The sequence below is a fragment of the Leiobunum rupestre genome, chromosome 9 (assembly GCF_980474605.1).
Source record: "Leiobunum rupestre chromosome 9, qqLeiRupe1.1.hap1, whole genome shotgun sequence".
Taxonomy (NCBI): domain Eukaryota; kingdom Metazoa; phylum Arthropoda; class Arachnida; order Opiliones; family Sclerosomatidae; genus Leiobunum; species Leiobunum rupestre.
The window spans coordinates 21935904-21941899 of NC_143392.1; the positions used below are offsets into that span (position 1 = coordinate 21935904).

At 37.9% G+C, this 5996-nt stretch overlaps 1 long non-coding RNA gene across 1 annotated transcript; it reads right to left on the reverse strand.

The window, feature by feature from the left end:
- Positions 1-1015: 1015 nt before the first annotated feature.
- On the reverse strand, positions 1016-1547 carry LOC149926858 (uncharacterized). Its single transcript, XR_016473623.1, has 4 exons — positions 1400-1547; positions 1272-1324; positions 1142-1203; positions 1016-1078 (listed from the first exon to the last, which is right to left on the reverse strand). It is a non-coding gene; the product is annotated as an uncharacterized LOC149926858 (long non-coding RNA).
- Between the last annotated feature and the right edge of the window lie 4449 nt (positions 1548-5996).

Below are 5996 nucleotides of genomic sequence, written 5' to 3' on the forward strand. Positions count from 1 at the left end.
GGGAGCCAAAATCTTTCCCCATTTTCCAGGGAGATTCTAGTTCTATAAAGAAAATTGAATTAAAAAAAAATGCTAAATGTAGAATCAAAGAGCCAAACGAGAATTTACGCAGGGAGGTAAAGTCTTGTCCCATAGCCAGGGAGAAGATCGTTCTATAAAGAAAATTGAATTAAAAGAAAAGAAAATGGTGTAAAATATAGAAACAAAGAGCCAAATGGAATTAAAAATTTACCCATGCACCCAGAAATATTCGCCGGGACTACATCCTTCCGGGAGAGTTGTAAAGCTAATGAATTACAATAATTGTTTAGACAACTAATAAAATGAACGCTTCACGAACCTAATGATATAATTTAAATAGAAGTACTCGAACATAATGATATAATTTAAATAGAAGTACTTAGTTGTTATAGAGATAATCCATGATGTTCGGAAATAAGTTTTTGAAAGAGATAGAGCAGACACTGTCTATTTTAGCCGGAGCTGATAAAAGTCTGATCTAAATTTCAGGACTGTTTTACAACCACCCCTAAGGGGGACCCCATATGGGGATGGATACGAGGAAACATCTGCGTTAAACATGTTATAGTACCTCGCACGCTATGATATGTTAAAGGGGCTCCAAAGTTCGGTGGCAAAAAAAAGAAAATTGAGCATGCTTTTCATTCCCCCCAACCCCTCACTCGGCCTTGCGGGTAGAGTCAACCGTAAATTTCGCACTTTACTCAAGGATTCTTTATTACTTTACACACATTTTGCTACCGAACTTTGGAGCCCCTTAAGTAAAAAATCTTAAAAATCGGACAGACCCCTCCTTTTAGAAAACAAGCAAATTGTATATAGTAAGAAAAAAAATCAAATAAATCTTCTTTGAAAACAGAACCAGATATATCGTAATAAAAATATATTTATTAAAAAGATTTAAATAAGTTTAAATTAAATTTTTTAAATTAGAGAAAAAGAAAAACGATGGATAGTGGCGAGAAAAAAAAAGAAAAAAAAGCGGGTCTAACCTTCAAGCTCGGGGTCTCCGTCTGATAAACTCCCAAGCCTCTGATGGTAAAGCTCGGTGGTCAGACTGAATATATTTTAAAACACATTAGTCGTTTGTTACGGACATTTTAGAATAAATGTATATTACCCCGCTATTACGCACTGCATACAGGAACCGGGTTGAATAATCAGCCTTGGACAAAATTGAGCCTTTTTAAAATTAAGAAAAAAGAGGTTTAAATATACGAATACCAAAATAAACAAATTTAAACTTTTACAGTTGATGTCTGAATGGTTGATTATCAGCGTGATAGGCCGGGTTTCAACGGGGCTGTTCGTGAATAAAACATTTTTAGAGCTTTTTCGTGCAAATGGGTCATATAAATTCAAATAAATAGATACTGACCTCGCCGTGGCAAACCGTTGCGGGATTTCCTCCACCGAAGGAGCCGGTGATGGAGTCGCGGGCATCGGAGAAGCAGATCTTCTGGCGTACATTTTAACGTTTAGAGAGTCTGGCGGAATGATCAGGGGTAGACCGAGCTGTTTGGTTTTGTAGGGATTTTTTTTTTCAATGGGGGCGTTTTTAATATTGAGAAAAGCGTTCCCACATGTTTTAGACATTTTCCTTATGTAGCCATTTTTTTTGTCCGGCTAACGGAATACACCGTTTTCCAAGACAGCGTTAAAACGTTGATATCTAATTTCATTTGACCATAAGCCTATCAACCCTAAGTTTGAAACGCGCATAGCGCCCTTTGTACCACCACTGGACGGGCGAAAAAGAAGAAATCAGGCGATAGTATCGGCATCTGGTAGAAATAAATTGAAGCTTCTTCCTTCCCCCTTTCTCTCTCTACGCACCTCTCTCTTTAGCAGCTGGCATCATGCATTGCGGGACGCGTTACGTTTCTCTTTTCCGCCACCGGGTGGATTTAGCGCTGTACTTTCGACAGTCGTTAGCTTGAACCAACATTGCCTTTCGATTCAAACTTAGGGTTGATAGGCTTATGATTTGACGCATCTTCAAGACAGATGTTAACAGATGCCAACCGATATCACCCCACTTTAAGGCGTTGGGTTGCCATATAGTTGCGAGTTAAATGAGGCCCGTAGAATTTTGGAAAACCATATCCCACGGAAAAGTTGTTTCGGAAACATTTTTAAGTCAAGATGTTCTTCAAGTGGGGTCCCTTTTTCGTATATAACAGCTTAAAACCATAACTATTTTAATTTCAATGGGGATTCCCACGCCAGATTTGTTGAGGAAATAGTATCAAGACATTATTTTCTTCAAGAATATCTTTCTTTTATATGCCAGCCTAAAAAATATTCTTGAAAGAGCGTTCAAAAAACCTCATGTGAAAAAAAAAACACGCATAGGTCTAACTAAAATGACTCGTAATATACAGGGTGTCCATTTTTAATCGAAAAAGTGATTTTTCTCAATAACCGTTGAAGTGTGAATTGTCAGTACCGGGGGCCATTGTTGTACATAATGTTTATCGATTTTAAAATAATATTTTAAAATTTTGAAAAAATAAATTTTGATGTATTGGAGCTCGTCAAATTTTGTCAATGAGAAAAATGTAGAGCGACGTCGAAAACATAAGAATAACGTTTGGTCGTTGAAAACACAATCATTTTTCACGAAATTACACGCGTTTGAAAATTGAATTAACGGGTAAACAAAATAATTGGAAAAATCAAAAACTAGAATCTTTTGGATGCAGTGGAAGTCGTAAGACAATATTATTGTTAGACTGAACTAAATACAATTTTTATTTATTTAAATTAAATTTAATGAAAAATAACCGAAAGTCCAAAAACAATATCCCCGAAATTAGATACGTGATATCTTGAAGGTTCCCCGAGCGAAAATGGTCTATGGTAATATAGCATTTAAATGAGAGTTAGAAATTTAGAATCTTGCATTAAATAAATAAAAATAATATTTAGTTCATCCTAAAAATAATATTGTCTTACGACTTCCACTGCATCCAAAAGATTCTAGTTTTTGATTTATCCAATTATTTTGTTTACCCGTTAAGTCAATTTTCAAACGCGTGTATTTTCGTGAAAAATGGTTGTGTTTTCAACGACCAAACGTTATTCTTATGTTTTCGACGTCGCTCTACATTTTTCTCATTGGCAAAATTTTACGAGCTCCAATAAATCAAAATTTATTTTTTCAAAATTTTAAAATATTATTTTAAAATCGATAAACATTATGTACAACAATGGCCCCCGGTACTGACAATTCACACAAAAAAAATTATACATTCTAACTTCAACGGTTATTGAGAAAAATCACTTTTTCGATTAAAAATGGACACCCTGTATATATCATAGGAAAGAATGACATATGATGTTTCATACGCCATACGGGACTTTTGAGAATTTACATTAATAAGCCTAAAGCTTATTTTCCACTAGCGCGCGTCATAATGTTATTTTCTTTACGCGCGTAAAAACGTTTGAACGTTTCAAAGCTGAGAAACGCGTCGTTGCGCGCGCCAGTGGAAAACAAGCTTTAAGCTCCATTTTCATGCTCGCTGGTAGCGGGTTAAAATCGAAAAAATCCGCTTCCGCTACCCACTTTTTCACTTTCCGCGTCGATCTGTTTCAAACAGATATTTTAGCTTTATTTTCACGCTTGCGAGTGGCGGATGCGAATTTTGATGATTTTTATCCGCTACCAGCGAGCATGAAAATGGGCCTTTAGACGCGTTTTTGGATAAAAAGGCCAGCCAAGATCCTGGCACACACCACTTGGAAGTTGGAAACTAGAGTTCCGAGCGTTTTCAACTTTTTTAATCTGATCCAGAAAAAGTACTAGAATGTCGGCGGAGCAGCTCCTAGCAGATTTGATGATACTTTATTCGGATTAGACTAGTAAGTCTACTTTTTTTGTACAATTTTTATTTTAATCTGGCGTCTTTAATGACCAATTACGTTCCAAACTGTGTTATCGATAGTAATTTAGTTAAAGCGTTTCGAGAAGTAATTGAGTACCTCGGTAATATCCCTCTAACACCTTTTAAATGTAATAATCATAGCGAGTTAAATAATTTAATTAAAAATACCCCGACCCACGCTTTAACACCCGAATTCGAAATGCAATGTCAGGACAGGAATGATATTTTATCGGCATTGGGAGATGATTTTGAGCTACCAATTGATTATAATACGTCGGATTATTTCGTGGAATCAAACGCTAGGAACGATAACGAACAACCCGCCTCTAACACCCCCCGGTTTAGATTTGCTAGCCGATGATTTTGAGTTACCAAGCTTATACAACACTGATAATTATATCACGCCACCCGTCGCTGTTATCGAATTTATTCTATTGATCAATTCCCGTTTAATGGAAATAACTGGTTGACACCTGATCGCGAAATATATGATACGATCGAGTCAGACTTTTCGCGACAAGACGTTGTCACGCCTGATAAAACGCAACCAGAATCCAAAGCGGGAGAGAGGGAGATAATAAATCGAGAAAACGCGTTTACCGAGACGGTGGCGCCATCCATTAACTCCTCTACGAACGCTCAGGTGGAAATTTCAAACTCGTTTATGGAGATGGTGGGGCCATCTAGCGTCAAAAGAAAGCGGGAGGCTTTTAACGTTAAAATAAAGAAAACAAATGGGTCTGATACAGGTTCCACTTCTAACGATGATACATCTCCGGAAAGGAAATCAATTCGGTCGAAACGGAAAACAAGGTGGTCAGGACATGATACAGGTTCCACATCTAACGCTGATACATTATCGATAAGCGAATTCATTAGTATAAACGCGTCGATGTGTTCCAATGTTTATATAGACCATAACACGTCTCAACATGTTGGTATTCCCGGCTCAGCCACATCGACGTTATACTATGATGATGATAATTCGCAATATCTAGCAGCGCAATCCGTACGTGCCTTAAGGGGTTCAACACCGTCTTTCATACCGTCTTCTATGTTAGAAAATTCGAGTGCTTCGTATAGTTCTTCGGGCTCTATTGAAAGTATATCTAGTGATAGTTCAAATCATACACCATCGCCACCGGCTCAGCCACAATCAGCGCCGTAACCAGCCTCAAAATTTTAGTAGGGCACTGTTTTTAGTGGCTTAGTATGAGCGAGCGAGGCACTCCGCAATGTATATTTTTAAATTGATGAAAATTATATTTTAGTCTCAATGGGCAGTCGATCAGAGCTTGTAACGAGTTAGATTTACTGCAAGTTCATAATAATTTTTCGATTAAAGAATAATACTTAAAGAATGGTGGAGTGGTTAGCACTTTCGCCTCGCAGCAAGAAGAGCCGGGTTCGATCCCAGCTTGTGGCACTGGGTGAAAACTCTGGTTTAAGGGGTTTTCCTCCGAGCTCTTCGGTTTCCCCTTCCATAAAAACTTGTTGAGGTTAACGGTAATAGTTAGTGTAGGGAGCTGTTGGCTCGATCGCGTGGCATGCGGGCCTGTCCTCACCCTCCTGCGCATTGTAATCCGGCCACCTGAATTAATGGCTTCAAAAGTCGCTTGACGACTTAGGCCTAAAGTGGTGCCAAGGGTATTAGCCTAGCTGATTATTATCATTATTATTATTCAACCCTCTATGGGGATACGCTTCCCAAAACTGAATAAATTAGGTACGCGGCAAACGCCCCTTGCGTTATAGCATGTTTGAGAACTGATAAGTTAAAGTTTCGCCTCCGTAATAACTATGAAATTCAAATTTCAGACTAGATATCACAATTTAATCCTTTTCAAAAGTACATCATTTTCTCTTTACACTGCTAGTTTTCTAGATTTTTCTTTAAAAATAGAAAGGAATTGGTCAAAAGTAACTTTTTGTGGGATGTCTTTTTCCACAGCGCGTAACGTTAAATCGCACAGACGATCTGGTTGCATTGATTGAAGTTCCGGTAGGGCTGTGCGAGTAGTGGTTTCAGGCAACCGAGTCGGATATCGAGTACCGAATTCTTTTTCATCGAGTATTCGAGTCGAG